We start from the raw sequence: 17,064 nt of genomic DNA on the forward strand, positions 1-17,064 counted from the left end.
AGAAAAATTATAAGAATCATCACGGTATTGGTAGAGGAAAGTTACAGATGCCCTCTATACTCAAAATTGCTTTTTCTTGGGATGATTTGCTTAGACAAAAGACAAAGATTTCTGAATTCACATGTGTCTCAGTTCGGGAAAAGATACTACTCTGACTTCATAAAAACATACCTCAAGTGCTAGGTTCCACTTGGGTTTTTTGTTTTTCTTTTTTAAGAAAACAACTAGAATGATAAAGGGCAAGATGTTCCTGCCTTATAAGAAATGATAGAAAGAACTCAATGTTAAACATAAAGAAGAAAGCAAACCCCAGGTGTGTCATAAGGACAACTTCAATTATTTGGAAAAGTAGATGTGTTCCAGGGGCTTTGAGAGTCCCTGTGTCTTCAAGGGATTGATGAAACTAGTTTCAGGATAGTTTTCAGCCCAGTATGCGAATATTTTCTAAGCAACACAGATAACGGAAGAGAAGTTATTCCTCTTGGGGGAATGATGTTCCTACCACTGAACACAGAAGAGAACAAAATAACAATAAATTGGGAGATCTTACAGAGGTGACTCAAGTACAGGCTGCAAGCTTGGACTTTAAAGCATATAAGAGATACTATAATTATAACTCTCTATGAAAGACTTCACATGTGTTAATTATAGTCATTGAGACTCATAAAGCAGACTTCCTGGAAAGAAGGCAAAGTGCTCTTAAAAACAACAACAACTTCCTTTCCATCCCTCAAAATGTACAAAAAGGAAAAAAGTAGAGAAGAAATCTCATCTTGCTCATCTCATTTGCTATTATTAATGATAGCAAAGGACTTATCAACCAGGCTACCAATCTGCTGGGGTCTATGCACAGCTCTTCTGCTGGTAAAACAGTGTAGTTTGAGGGAATCAAGTAGCCAAGGTTCCGAAAGACTTCCTGGTATCCCTCAACTTGGAGGAGTAAGTAACATCCTACTGAAACTCACCTCTCCTAGCAGAGGGGCTAAAGAGACACTGTATAGCCAAGCAATCCCAATCTCTCCCTCTGACCTGGCAGCGCTGCGGGCTGAAAGCAGGCGTCCTGTGCAAAGTGGTCTAAGAATAAGGAGAAATATACCCAACAGATGCACAGAACAAAAATCCCACAAACAGCAAGGCATCATCTTTCATCAAATGAGAATAATTTCTCATCAAAATGGTGCCACACCCAAAAGGAAAAGGAAAATGGAACTGGTTGTAAAATACAACAAAATTAAGAAGCAAAGCCCACAGATTGAAGCTGCCTGATGCCACAGACCCCACCACGACCTCACTCCAACAACTGAATGGCTAAAAATAGAATATATACTATCATCTTCCAGCCTGCCAGCTCAAGTGCTAAGAGAAAGACACACACAGACCCAAGACAAATAGGGAAGGAAGTCAATGAGATTCCGCCCACACTATTTTTGGACAAACAGTGGGGCCAGACAAAATTTGGAGCATTCCTAAGAAAAAATGAAGACAAGGCACAGAACGTGCAGAAAGAAAAGAAAGAGAACACTCTAGAAGACTTACTCTAGGAAACAGAAGAAAAAACTAAGAATATAACTATTCTCTGCTATTAAGAAAATTGAAGGAAATGTGAAGTGTTTGAAATAGGATATTAAAGAAATAACATAGAAAGAAATTGTCAGAGGCTTTAAAAAAGGAAATAAGGAGGAAAAAATAATATTGAAGAACTTAAAATTAAATCACTACATCAAATATGTATATTTGATGTAATACATCAAATATGTATTCAGTCATTCAAAACGTACTTACTGACACTTGACATTTATATGCCAACCACTGCCAAATCAGTGTTGCTGACAAGAAACTTAAAATCACACAAGAATGGAGAAATGAAGCCAAATATAAGCAGTAAAATTAAATAACACAACATATTTCTTTTATTTTATATATATAATATATACATGTATCCATAGAACAAAAATTGACTATATATTGGGCTATAATAAACTTCAAAAAGTAAAAACAATACAGACCACAATCTGTTATCAAAATGATGTAAGACAAGGAATAAATAACAAAGGCTAAAAAGAATCACAACCACTTGGAAAATTTTAAACTGTCTTAATCCTGGTTCAAAGATAAAAATCATAAATTTAGAATGTCTATAAAAGAATGATATGAACACTAGGTAGTAACAAGCAGAAAAATTCAAAGCTTTAAACACTTCAAATTAAATCAATAAAATGTTAAAATAATCTAAGAATTTCAAGAAAATTTTAAAAGTGCAACCAAATAAACCTATACTAATTGTAAGAAAGTAATAAAAATAAGGCAAAAATAAATTAATAAGGGTATCAAGACTATACAATGGAAAAAGAATGTCTTTTCAACAAATGATGCTGTTACAACTACATACCCACTTACAGAAGAATGAAATCATAATCCTACCTCACACCATATACAAAAATCAACTCAATGTGGGTCAAAGACCTAAATGTAAAATCTAAAACTATACAACTCTTGGGGCTTCCCTGGTAGCGCTACTTGTTAAAAAACCTGCCTGCCAATGCAGGAGACATAAGAGACGCGAGTTCGATATCCGGGTCCAGAAGATCCCCTGGAGGAGGGCATGGCATAGTCTTCTTGCCTAGAGAATCCCATACACTGAGAAGCCTGGCAGGTTACAGGCCATAGGGTTGCAAAGAGTCAGACACGGTTGAAGCGACTTAGCATGCACACACGCATACAACTCTTAGAAGAAAACATGGAGGTAAATCTTTGTAACCTTGGATTTAGCAATATGTAACACAAAAAGCATCAGCAACAAAAGAAAAAATATAAACTGGACTTCATTACAAGTAAAAGCTTCTGTATTACAGTACAATTTTGCACACAGCCAAACCTCATCGGTTCTATTTTCTTTTTCCCTTGGAGATATTCATCCTAGGGCACTCCATTCTTCCATAGATAAAAAGGTCAATTTTCTAGAAATATCTCAGTTATTAAAGTTGAAGCTAAAAGTGGTTTAAAAAATCTAACTAAATCTAAAGTAAACCTGAAACCTAAACTAAATAACAGATAGAGGCACCTGTTAGTTATTTTTGTAAATAAGCAGTTTAGAAAAGAAATTGAAGGCTTTATAACAGAAATTCAATAAATGCAAGAATTTTTTTGCCCATCAGATTAATAAAAAATCTAATGATAATAAGATGTGCCAAAACAGTTAATGACATAAACTAGAGGTGGGAAATAAATCAACACAACCTTTCTAAAAGGCAGAGGGTGGTAATGTGTATCAGAATGTTAAAGAAGCCTATCATTGAACTAATGATACAACTTTGAGGAACTTATCTGAACATATAAATGTACAAAGACGGATCCCCTACAATATCGAGCAGTGATTATGAAAAAAATTTAATGGCCTCAAACTAAATATATATTAACAAGGGGTCAGGTATGCTGGCATACAGGGGTGGTGTGCTGGCAAATTTTTAACTAGTTTTGCAGGTGTGGGTAAGGGAGAGCTCTTATTCGTAATATTAGCCTATTTCTGTGGTATGAATACCCCAATCATGGCTATTTCAAGCTACCAAAATGAAGTCAGTAAATGCAGAGTTGAGAAGAAATGTATAAAACTGGCTTTGATGAGCAGGTGCAAGCTAGCCACAGCGCACCACTGCATGTTTCCTAATGCACTGGACCAGTAACAAAAAAACGCACCGCAACACTAAAAAGCCATAAATATGATACAAAAGATTTATATTAAATGGCAAGATATCCATTACATGTTACTAGATGAAAAGAGCCGAGCACATACAGAACAACTTATGCTGTACTACCTGAGATGCTGTAAATTTATGTGTATGCATTTCATTTTCATTTTGAAAGAAAAAGAACCATACAACAGTGATGTGTAAACAGTATATTCAATTGAGTTTCATCCATAACAAGAACAGCAAATCTGATTTTTGTGGAGTATCTAAACCAGATTAAGATTTTTATTTTAAAAAAGAATAGCAAAAGATCACCAGATTTGGCTTCAAAGTAATTAAAAACTTCTGTATTAAATAATACAAAACAAAGTAAAAGAAAAACAACAGACGGGGATTAAATTATTTGCAGTAAACATGAAAAAGGCTAATTTCATTGTAAGCTCGAGTTCACAAACAGGCAAAGGAAATGAAGAGACAACTTACAAACTAAGGAATTCAACTAGAAACAAACATACAGGAAACGGTCAATCTTACCAGTGATCAAATACGTGCACGTTTTAAGTGCGTACCTACCAATTTATTATAATCTTATTATAATGTTCATGATGTTGTAAATGATACACAGTCATTTCAGAATATGTTTAAGATGTATGTAATCAAGAATTATAAAATTTTTCATATCCTCTAACTTAGAAGTAACAGTTCTATTTATCTATTCTAACAAAAGTGTGCAACTATGTGTGTTTTAAAAAAATGCGATCTATGCCAAGAACTTCATTACAGTGTTACTGGAAAATTGAAACACTGGGAGAAACCTAAATGCTAAAAAAGAAAAAAAGAGTAAGCAAGCAAATTAATATATACCCTCTAACAGAATATTATACACCAATTCTAAATATTAATATGAAGTTTATATAGGCACACAGAAAATGCTTATAACATGTTAAATTGTACAGTATGATTACATCCATACAAGAAACATAAAAATAAAACAGTCTAGAAAGGAATATACAAAACACAAAAAAATCATGGTTTTTTTGCATCAGAATGGTGCATTTAAACTTATGAATAAACTTTAAAACATTTTCCATATTTTGTCTAATGAACTACTGCATTATTCATAAAATTTCAAAAACACTGAAAAACACAACAAAAAAATATTATGAACAGTCATTTCAAAGGCCATGAAAATAACAAAATGTAATTCTTAATCATGTAAGAAAATTCTTATTTGGAAGAAAAGTACTCCTTGACTCAAACTTTGTATATTCAATACAATAGTTTGTTTATTAAAGTTTGTTTATAGTAAGTTTAATATATAATAGTTTGTTTATAGTAAGTTTATTAAACCTTAAGCAACCATACCATCAGAGGATATATCTCTCAAATGCTTTTCATTATTTCATTTTAAAAGGAGAATAAAAAGCAATATAAATTCAGGTAGTAGCATACTGCTTGAAGATATATAAAGAAAGAATATTTGTTATAGAAAAAATAAATGATTGTGTGATGATGTAATTCTGTATTAGTGGTGCATAACACTTTAATTCTGGGAAGGATACATTGTAATTTGAGTAGCAATTCACAGATAGACCCTAGGGATTTAGAAAAACCCTAGACAAGAATCCCTGTTCCCATGATAAGCATGGTCTGGAGTGGAAAGCCCTACAGAAAATGTGTTTCTCAAACGACGTATCTGGTGACTTCTGTGAAAATGTATTTGGAGTCAAGATTTCCCTGAAGTCTAATGACTTCCTCCATTAAAATGCAATCCTTTGTCAAGAATCATATGGATGGGGAAATACAAATTATTTATCTGAAACTGATCAAGCAAGATACAGGTATCTCCTCTGACCAGAAGATGGGAAACCAAGGAGACCCCTTATTACAAGAGTTGACATGTGCCCCAAATGTTCTAGTCATTTCTAAGGTGCTTCAGACAACATCTTAGATGGTGACTCAACACGTAACGGGATGTGCAGAGGTTATCCCATTCATTACTTTTGAACACATCAACGCCCTGCCACCTCTAGAATCCATGTCTGGCCCAAGGTTGGCTCGAGAGAAGCCAATACTATGTTAATTCATTAGCTCTTAATCCACAGGGAATGATTAGAATTAGATCAGCCTCTAATAAAAAAGAGGCTGATTTCAAGTATCTTTTTGTTTCAGCATTCATTAGCTCTGCTCTCAAATTATTCAAAATTATTCAAATTATTCAAAATATATTTGCCTACATTTTGAATCAAGAAATCCACTTAATTATATTATGGACAAATGAAGCCCATTTTGCATGATGGCTGTAAACAGACTTTAGGGACCCTGAACGATCTACTCCCTGGACTTGGATATGACAGCCCAGAATGTCAACAGCTCCTAAGAGAACACAACCAACACACAGGTGCCCTTCTCAGCTAAAAATTACAAATGACTTTTATATTACATCACTCCACCCAAGCAAGAATACACTGACAAGAATATCTCGTGATACAATTTATCTTACTGCCTCGGGCAACTGAAAAGGCACTCTACTATAGGAGAAGCAAGCCACTGGGAAAGCAGATTTCCTGAGCAAGAGACGTCCTAATAACCCATTACCAGATTAGCAGAGTTCTCTATACAGTAATAGATGCATTTCTATCACCTTAATGGAGAAGGCGATGGCACCCCACTCCAGTACTCTTGCTTGGAAAATCCCATGGACGGAGGAGCCTGGTAGGCTGCAGTCCATGGGGTCACGAAGAGTCAGACACGACTGAGTGACTTCATTTTCACTTTTCACTTTCATGCATTGGAGAAGGAAATGGCAGCCCACTCCAGTGTTCTTGCCTGGAGAATCCCAGGGACGGGGGAGCCTGGTGGGCTGCTGTCTATGGGGTCCCACAGAGTCAGACACGACTGAAGTGACTTAGCATAGCATAGCAACCAGCTAACAGGGAAAAAACAACAACAACAACAACAACAAAAATACTTGGAGGAGTCTGGTTGTAACTCTTCCTTTTGATGTGTGAATGGTTTTCCTCAGGACACAGTCTGACCTCAGCTATCTAACCACCTCTGGGAGCAAAAGGACCCAAAGAGTGCATGCAACAAAAATGCCTCCCATGATCTGGGAGAGGAAGGGCATGGTAGATGTGACGACAGTGCAGAAACTCCGTAGGGAGCTGAGTGGAGCTGAGAAGTGGAAGCTGCCTTGGCCGGGCTTGGCCTGCTGGTGTGGCCAAGTCAAGGCACAGCACAGAGCTCCTCTTCTCTGCTCTCCTCCTTTCCTCCACAGCTTAAGGAGCACCTAGCTACCCCACCTCTACAAGCAGCAATATCCTCTGCCCTGCCAAGCCCCTCAATATCCCCATCACTCTCCCTCACCTGCAGCTGTTCTCCTGTTTCCCTGCACCTGTCCCATTCCAAATCTGAAATCAAGAAAGTGAGCCTGGAGCCCATAAGATAATGAGACAGCCGTAGGCCAGGAGGAAAGTAGGGTCAAGGAATGCAAAGAGCCTGCCTGGCACCTCCAGTGGGTCTGGGCTCTTGTAACAATGTTTCTCCAAAGCTAGGATTTGAGTCCAGCTGTTCCTTCTTTGGTCACAGAGCCCTTTCTTCAGATTGCAGACAAAGTAGACAAAGGACACAGGAAGTTTCTCTGATCATGGTCATGACAATTATGTGCAGTTCAGAGGCCACAGAAGTGTGTGTGTGTGTGTATACACACATACAAATACATTTTTAAAAAATATGAAATGTCTTACTTCATAGTACGAATGTGTCAACCCTTATCTATTCTTCTGGTTTCAATGAAAGCCCCAAGGGAAAAATGGGCACCATAATGGAAGAAGAAAAGGACACAGGTGGTCCATCCAAGGGTTAACTCTAAATCTTTCCTAGAAAGCCCTGGAAAAAGGACCCACTGGCTCCAAATACAAAGCATCCCCCAATGTGCTCCACTAAGGTGTGTGAGGCACTCCCAGTGCTCAGGGTCAAAAAGGCAACCTGCAGTCACTGAAAAAGGGCAGAAATGCACTTGGGCAGCAGAGATTCCTTGCAAGCAAATGAAAAGCATTACTTAAACGTCAGTGGAGAAAGAGGAGGAGGAGGAGGAGGAGGAGGAGGAGTGAGTCCAAGGTAGCTGCCTAAGAGTATCTAAGAAAACACACACAGGCCTGAGCAGGGCCGCTCAGGAGCACTGAGCCTCCGTGTCTCCTAGGATGTCACCCTTCCTACAGGAAGCAAGAGACTCATGCTGATATGACAGGAGGCTTTTGATACCACTCCCTGAGAAGGCAGTGAAACTATCAGCAGTGTGCCAGGCAGCACGAGGGCAGCTCCAGGCAGACTCGCTAACGCCGCCTCACAGCTCTGGCCCAGAACTCTCCAAGCCGTCTGTGCCTGCCTGTGGGGAAGAGAGAGGAGAGTGAGAGTGCCCAGGGGGAGCGCACCTGACCTGGCTATGCCTCCCATGGTGGCTGATCACTCCTGGGAGGTGGAGTCTCAGGTGCCTTGTCCAGGGGTAAGAGAGGGGCTGCAAAGTGGCTGAGATGCCAAAGCTGCAGAGGGGAAGCAAAGAAAACTTCCAAGTTCAAACAGCCCTTAGATATGGTCCAATCTCTGCATTCTGTGGGTTTCTATAGAAACAGTAAAGGAACAAAGGAACAAAACACCCTCGGGTTAGTTCAGAGTGGTAGGGAAGGAGTTCTCGATGGCCTTTCAGTTACGGGCTTTAGAAAAGATACTCGTGACTGCGGCAATGTGCAGAGCCATAGGAGTATTTCGTGGTTTGCTCAAATAAACTCTTACAAAGCCAGGGTGCCATTGTTTTTGCATTATTTACTGGTATTCAACAAGAGTCAGAGAGAAAAGAGAGTTAAACTCTTAACAAGTACCTCAGCATTCTTTTAAGGGCAAACCAGGAACAAGAATTAAAGTCATCCTATATTATTAGAACAAGTCAAAGGAAATGGGTCAGCTCTTTAGGACAAGAGGAAAATTGCATTTGCCATCTGCAGAAAGAACCTATAATATAACGAACGAGCTCTGAAAAGTGTAGATCTTAAAATATCAGTTCACATGGCAAGAAAATTTCATTGCATCTCTACCTTAAAAAATAAATAAAACCAAAAAACCTACTCAGACTGAATGTATAATGAAAGCAAAGGCTGCTGCTCAAGCCACTGTCCCTATGGGGAAAGAAACACAGAAAGAGATGTTTTAAAGCTCTCAAGTAAGTGAGGTGAAGACATTCAAATCAACAAATGCAGAAGATGCACTATTACCCAACAGAGGACCCCAGCTCCTTCTCCCCTTCTAGCACACGCACTGCATCCTATTTTGAAACCGGGTGGCCTGTGATAGATGATCCAGCTTGGGCTCGCTAGCTTTCTGCTGGTAACCACGCACCAATCTCAAGTTCCCGCCCTCTGGAAATGGAAGGAGAATTTTACATTTTGTTTGATAACGTCTTTTGTTTTGCAGACCACAGCGTTGCTGCAGAAAGTTAATCATCTCCTAAAAGCATATTCGCAAGTGTCTTTTAATGCATTAAAGCACCCAACTTCCCCTCTCACCAGCTCACAGCCACATGATGTTTAAAAGAAGCACCAACTTGGAAGTTCCCTAAATCTTAAAGAAATGCACCCACCAGAGAATCTAAGGAATCCCTCCTTGCATTTGGTTAAGGACACTGCGATTAGAGTAAATGGGTGGGTGGGATACCATGGAAGGGTCTTTGGGGGGGCCTGCAGCAAAAAGCTGGAAGACTGAGTAATGGGTGGATGAGACTGCTTCATTTCTCTCTAGAAACAACTGCTCAGCAGCAGTCACCAGGAAATACATGGAAAAAGCCACCAATCACCCCACCACCTCTTCACCAGATAGAAATGTAAAAGACATAAAGTAAAAATGAAAACCATGAAAAAAAATTATTTAAAACCATAAAAGAAGCAAAAGAAAAACTCTCCTTCAATTATTTACTAAGTGATGATGATTGAAAAAAAAAAGGGGGGGTGTCAAATTTTGGAAAGAGGCAATTAATTCATGATTTCAGTTCTCCAAAGGGGGAAAAAACATGAGGCTATCTCTCAGAAATATACATGAACATGTTTCTAAACATCACTATCTACTTCCTGCAACAGAGACAAAAAGTCTCACTCTAACTATTTTTTTTTAATTTGTGGATCAATTATTGTTCCCTTCTGTGAGGTTTCAGAAATATAATAGCATTAGAAACATTCTGGTTCTGACCACACCACAATCCATCACACACTTCCTTGAAAAAACTATTTTGTTTTCAAAGCAGTCAAACCGCTCACAATCCAAAATTAATCCTGTAATAAAGGTGTGTAGAATCTTCAAATTTCAAAGGACCTGTGTAACAGTTTTCCATTCAAATTGCTGGATAAACTACGATCGACTTTTCAACCTGCAACAATTATGAAAATGTTCAACTGAATCATTTTCCTAAGACAATGAATGAGAAGCAGGCATAGAGACAAAAATGACTTTGCCTTTAAAACAGAATTTCTTTTACCATGCCCCAAGTGGCCCACAAAAGGACAAAGAGGTGTGGTAAATGGAGAACAAATCAATGATACCCATTAGAAGAAAGCAAAATGTTTAAATTCACTCCCTCCAATTGCTCTCTGCTTGCTTCTGGGAACCCAGCTGCCCACCCTGCCCCCATCGTCCTACATCCACAAGTTCCCAGATACTGAGTCCCCAGTTACACCAGAATGACTGTAAACTGAGCAAGAGAAAGTGCTTCGCAGAGTTACCAAGAAAGAAGGGCCACTATCATTGTCCTCATGTAGCTTCCCTGGTGGCTTAGATGGTAAAGGACCTGGCTGCAACACAGGAGACCAGGTTAGATCCCTGGGTCGGGAAGATCCCGAGGAAGGAAATGGCTGTCCACTCCAGTATTCTTGCCTGGAGAATTCCATGGACAGAGGAGCTACATGAGTAGCCCCATGGACTGGGGCTACAGTTCATGGGGTCACAAAGAGTCGGTCACAACTGAGCAACTAACAAACACATACAGCTTCCACTTGAGTTAGAAACACAGGGCAAATGGTCACTAACTGTTTCTCATAGTTAAAGGCAAAAAAAAAAAAAAAGATACACCGGCTCCGAGGAAATAATATATATCACTCAGGAGTTCAAATTCTCAAGACCATCTGCTTCCCCAGTTGTGTAATCCCCGGGAAGCTTCTAGAATGGCCTTCAGATTATTTTGTCTTTTTCTTTGTATTAAGAGCCAATCAAAAAGCCAGCCCCAGGAAGGATAACACCCAGAAGGACATGTCAGGCTGAGGGCGTCAACTGTAAAACAACAAGAACTGTGAAAATTGCTTGTAGTCTTTCCTGCCGGCAAATAAGAAACAAGGGTGTGTCCCACACAGCACATTATTTTATACACAGTAGGTGCTTAATATCTGTTCATTTGACCAACATTCCATATGCAACTGTTCTTTCTTATGGTACATCTGGTTTAAAAAAAAAGAAATTTTAGAGGAAATGTTTGTTTTCCCTAAACTGGCAAGTGTTTGTTAAATAAATGAATTTGAAGATCTTGATAACTTTATTTTTAAATAATATTAATTTTGTTCTTCAAAGTGAAATGTTAGGCTCTTAACAAAATATTCTGCACTGATTTCAGAAATTATGGCTAGGTATAAAGGTCAACCCCAGAGCTATTTAGCAAATTCAGTCTTTGGTTCTCAACACTGATATGGATGTTTATTTTGTTTATAAAGCCCAGATTCATGACGACCTAAGATTTATGAACTCATTTATGACAGAATATTTAGGTCCTTTTTTTCCTTTTTATTACATGGCAGATAAGAAATCAGACAGGTTCTTTACATATCGGTAAGGAAACAAATCATAGGTGATTTTCAAACAACTGCCTATAATTTTATTAGTAACAGCTGTTCACACAAAATAATGTTTGGGTCTGAGAATAGCTCTTTCTTTAATGGTACTCCATCCGGCAGAACAAGAAAACACTCACTGTTTACTGTAGTCAGTTAGTGCCACAGATTTAATTACCAACAATCACATATTTTTCCTTCTATTACTATTTCACACTTCCCTAGGATTAATTCTGCAGAGATCATAACATTGCTTTAAAGCCATTATAAAAGTTTCCCTTTGAAAAGTCACTGCCCTCCCCCTTCAACCAGAAAATGAGACTTAAAATTTGTTGTTACAAATACTTGCATTTCCCTCAACCCAAAACAGAGTCTGAAGAAAACAGATTCTCTCCACCTTCTCAGGGAGAAAGCAATCCTAACCTTCTTAAAATGGCTTCTCTCTCTTTCAAATGTACCCTTTGAGCTCTCTTATTTTTCCTCTGTAACCCTCAATCCACACTTCCATTAATACCAAAAGAACTAATAACCTCCCCTTAAAGAAAAACTAATATGAATGCTGGAATCAAAATCATGCTTGGCAAATCTTGTTCATTTCTTTTCAAGTATAAGTTTGCCTGGAGCATGAAGAAAAATGTGTTCCTTTTTACTGCTAAGTTTAGCATAGCACGCAGCCTCACAACTGCAAAAGCTGTTTAAGGTCCTTAAAAATTCATCTGTAATAAAAATCATAACTATATTTAATAGGCATCTCTGAAAACTGAACATAAGCCATCTCGTATAAAGTGCAGCTGGGTTGTTTGATTTTTTTAATGAAAAAGAGGCTATAAAATTTATTTGTAACAAAATGGCTACTAAATTATTCTTCTGATTTTCCTTCCTAAGTTTACCTAAAAATATTTGAATAGATATATACTAGATAGCTTCATTGTTCAGTAGGGTTGTAATTTGCCCCCAAAATTCCCATATGAAGAAACAATACATTAATACATAAGTACGAGATTGGCAGTTATATGGCAGATCCAGACAATGAACCTACATGGTTCAAAGCAAAAATTTTACTCTGAAGGCTTTGTTATTTGGTCAGAGCTCCAGTTTTGATTTTTATGAGGGACGCTGCCACTTCACTCTTCGGATACAAACTATAAATACTTTGTTTCCAAAAAAAAATAAAATAAGGAAAGAAAAAAAAAGAGGAAATGCATTCAAACAAATCCTGACGTTTAGAAACATATTCAAAACTTGGAAACTAAAAGAGTAGCAAAAATAAAATTAGTTGATCTTAAAGCAGCCTCATAATCACCATATTATGGTATTTCCAGGGAGATTCTGTTATTAGGGGGGCTTAGAAGGAAGCTTTCATTCTGCAGTTCTGAGTAGCCATCCTAGACAGCCACTAACCTCTAGGTTAACTTGGGCAATCGACACCCCCATCCTTGCGCCAGTGACCTCTACAGAGGGGTGGTGGGGTGGGTGTTTTTACCCAGACCTGTATGAATGAACTCTCCACATACGCTAAATTTGTCAGAACACTCCCAACCTTCCAGGTACCTTCCTGCTCTGTAACTGTTCGCTCTTCAGTACAAATTGCTCAAATTAAAATCATTCTTTCTACAATTCCTAAAAGTTAACCACTGTGGTTCTTCTCATGTAATTATATATAGGTAAATTGTAAAAATCTCTTCAGTCACCACCTGTGCGCTACAGAATTTAAAAATTCACTCTGCTGACTGTGTCATGGAGAAAAGGAGATGGCAAAAAGATGAGAGGGTTAAGCTAGCTTCTATACAAAAAAAAGTAACCAAGACATGGTATGATTTCTTTTTTTTTTTCCTTTAAACTTTCATATTTTAAACATGATTGTTATCATTCCCAAATGCAACCAGCACAGAACTGTAATACACTGGTTCACTATGCGATAAAACATCTTACATTAACACTTCCGATCCCAAAACTAATTTGTAATCAATTGGCTCAAAGAGTTACACATAGTTATTTTCAAAGGTCATGATTTCCTCTATCACAGAATAAAAACTCTACATTTCTCCATGTCTCTATAATGTCCTCATTGTTTTATGGTCCCAATTTCTATTAGGTTATAAAGAAGCTTACTTATTCAATAAATACTTACTGAGAGCACTCTATGAGTTAGAGATTGTGCTAGAAGCTGGGATTTTATCGTGTGCAACAGGCAATCTGTCCCTACCCTCCTAAGCTTCCAGTCTAGAACAGGAAGAAAATTTTCAACCACATTTGTAATTCAGTTAGAAGAGCAAGAACATATATTCTTTCATCTAAAACTGGCCTAAACTTTGCCTCTTCAGTAAGTGGAATCCAATCAATAAAAAAAAACAGCAAAATCTTTCTTGCTAAATCTTTCTATTTGATGATTAAGATCTGAAGAGTAAAGAGTTTAAAACATGTAAAAGAAGAACATGTTAAAGGGGAGAAAAAAATGTATCTTTAAGAAGCCGAAATTTCCAGAAGAATATAGTTGACCGGAAGCAGGTATTCAATGGCACTTGTTTTATAAAGACTTAAACACAGATTATATTAAATAGTGACCTATGTACCACCAAAGAAATATTTAGTTAATATTTATAAATATTAATTAATTAAAGGAAGTAATGTATATTACATCTAAGAAGTATATAAAAACTTCAGATTAAAATATTCTCTTGTATATCTATGTAGACTACAGTTTTCTTTGAGTTGTCTAAGAAAATAAATACTAACATGAATTCTAAAATACTAAATGAATTCAGAAAATGAATAAACAATTCAAAATTTAATACATTTTATGACAGTAGGTTTCTGAGTTCACTTTTTAAAAAATAAGCATCAAAATAAGTAAGTATCATAGAATATGAAACATATTGGCATAATTGCTGGATATGTATCAAGGCAGACCAAATTTCACTGCCAAGCTTTCATCTAGGCAGGTAACCACTATTTTCTCTTGTTAATTTCTTCACAATATAAAATTAGCTAATTATGTGAACAAGGGTCTCCTGCCAAATACACCCATTTTCCTTAAAATGGCGTCATGCTTTGAACTAAAATTTACTTTGAAAATAATTTTACATTGAATTTCATTTAAATACAATGGTGATCCCTTAATTTAAATAAAGTAGTTAAAAATATTGGTGAATCTTTTGAAGGGCCTCATTTACATGAATGAAGATTCAGTGCACTCATCAAAGCAGCACATCAGGCATCCCTCAAAAGGAACTCCTTCTGATACCTTCCCTGATCCAAATCAACCATCACTCCTCTTCTGGATTCAAAAATCAGAAGCATACACACAAATCTATAGTGAGTATACAGCATGACTACATAGTATAGGTACTGCAGTAGTTACGTTACAAAAGCAACATACCCAGAACATGGAGCTGTAGTACACCTTACGTGATGTCTAGGGATTGGGTTTCTAACAAAAAGTTGTACACTTTTAAAGTGCTAATAAATGTATGTGCTAAACCGATGTCCTTTTTCTACCACTTCTAATAGGCCATATCAGGGGGCTGGGGTGAGGCTGTATTAAACCTTAGTCAAAAATCTAATAAGAAGGGGATAATAAAAGTTCTCCACACTACCACTTCAGTGGTAAAATTGTTTTACTTTAGTTTCTGTCCTTATAAAATTATCTCCAAGTTCACTTTTTAAAGCATAATATGTTACTTAAGTCCGCAGTATGTAACTAAGCATCCATCTATGGGTATTTCCCCAAGTCCTCCTTCTAGACATTCAAACCTAGGCCCGAAACAGACAAATTCCCTGAGCTCTAATTCAGCTGCTAGGAACCCAGGGCTGCCACATTTCAGGCAATGGGGTTGGCCTGAGAGACCTCAAACGCCCTATTCACAGCCAAACAAACAAATAAAGACTCTACACAGGGCAAAAGAAAAAGAAAAACCATCCTCAAGTCTTTCTAAAACACATGCTTTTCCCCTTAATCATGCACTTAAACTCCATTCTTGTCTCCTACCCACTCTAGTTTCTTCTCAATCTTGAAAATTCAGAAAACATTCAACTACACCTTTTCAGCCATGAGAAGTAGCTCAAAATGAGAATAAACATAGAAAATAAAAAGATCTTCCTTTTGCAATTGCAGTTTTCCCCTTCCCTGGCTTCATTCCCTAAAGCCCGCCCCTTTTATCCAGGGTTTGCCTTCTGTTCTTTATAAACGTGCACATTTATCTAATCTGGTTTCAAAACGAAGACATGAAGCATGGCATGTGAATTAACCATTTGTAACTATTCGTGATCATTATGTTTTGTTCCTTCTTGTAAACGATCCAGTACATAAGCAGTTCCCTCCCAAAGGCAATTGGTTCCTTGAACCAGGAGACAGAATGCTCAAGATAAGAAGGAAAATGCATGCTTCTCAAATCAGAATTGATAATATTCTCCTCCAGAAATGTCTGAGAAACCTATTTATTATACACGCAAATATCCAGAACACGAGTGCAGACATTTTTCAGGCCTGTTACTGCAAAGCTGTTCTTCCTAACACAATAGCTCAGAGTTATGTCGCGCTGGCCTGAATGTTGATTCTGAACATTCTCCCAGAGATAATAATCAATAAAATTCCTAGTGGAGAAATGGCATTTTCTTGCTAACTTAATGTGAAGGCAGAATAGTGGGTTATTTTTTAGAGATTAAAGGGACATTTTTTGGTGTTCACTTCCCGTTTTCCTTCTAGCCCAGATTCCAAAGATATTAAATGCTGTCCGTTTTAAACAAAAGGTTTCTATTTGTTCCCATGAGAGTAATTGAGAGGCTGTACTGGCAACTATTGTGAATTCAGGCCTACATCTGGGTTGCCACATTAAACAAAAGATACCCATCGCTGTCAACAACCACACAGCACAACCCTCCCGTATCCCTCATCTTTATCTGGAAGGGATGGTGGAGACAAGAAACACGCCTGTCACCATTAAGAAACTCTTCTGGGCCCCTCCTTTCGGTGTCTGGTGGCTAGAGAACAGCACTCGTGTGACACATATACATGCTCACCTCCCCGCTCCCGGAATACGTTAGCCCCCTTTCCTCAGAGAGCCAACCACTCGGCTCCCTCATCATCACTCCTTGGAGAGTCCAGTCGCGAGTCTGTCCACCGTTCCACCATTCGCTCCCGACCCCTAAAAGCACTGATAAAAGATGCACACAGGCCACCCCACCGCACGCCCTGGCTCCGCTTGACACCTAAGGCCACACGCACACACAGTTCTCCGCTCCACCACCCCACCGGGCGCCGCGGCCACGACACTGGAAGTTCAACCCTCCTGCCCACCTTCCCACCCGCGCTTCTCCCCGAAGCGATTTGCCATTCAGCAGATGCACAGCAGACAAACGCGCACCCCGAGTGCACAGCCCTCAGGGCTACCGAAAAGGAGAAGCCGAGGCCCCGGACAGAGCAGCCGCGACCCCTCTGCGCGTGCCTGTGTCTGCACGCGCGCGCGCGCCCTTCAGGGTGCGGGTAGTGGCCGGGGCCGCGCCCGGGGAGGGCAGGGGCA

This window comes from Bison bison, unplaced genomic scaffold (genome assembly GCF_000754665.1).
Source record: "Bison bison bison isolate TAMUID 2011002044 unplaced genomic scaffold, Bison_UMD1.0 scf7180017864298, whole genome shotgun sequence".
In the NCBI taxonomy this organism is placed as follows: domain Eukaryota; kingdom Metazoa; phylum Chordata; class Mammalia; order Artiodactyla; family Bovidae; genus Bison; species Bison bison.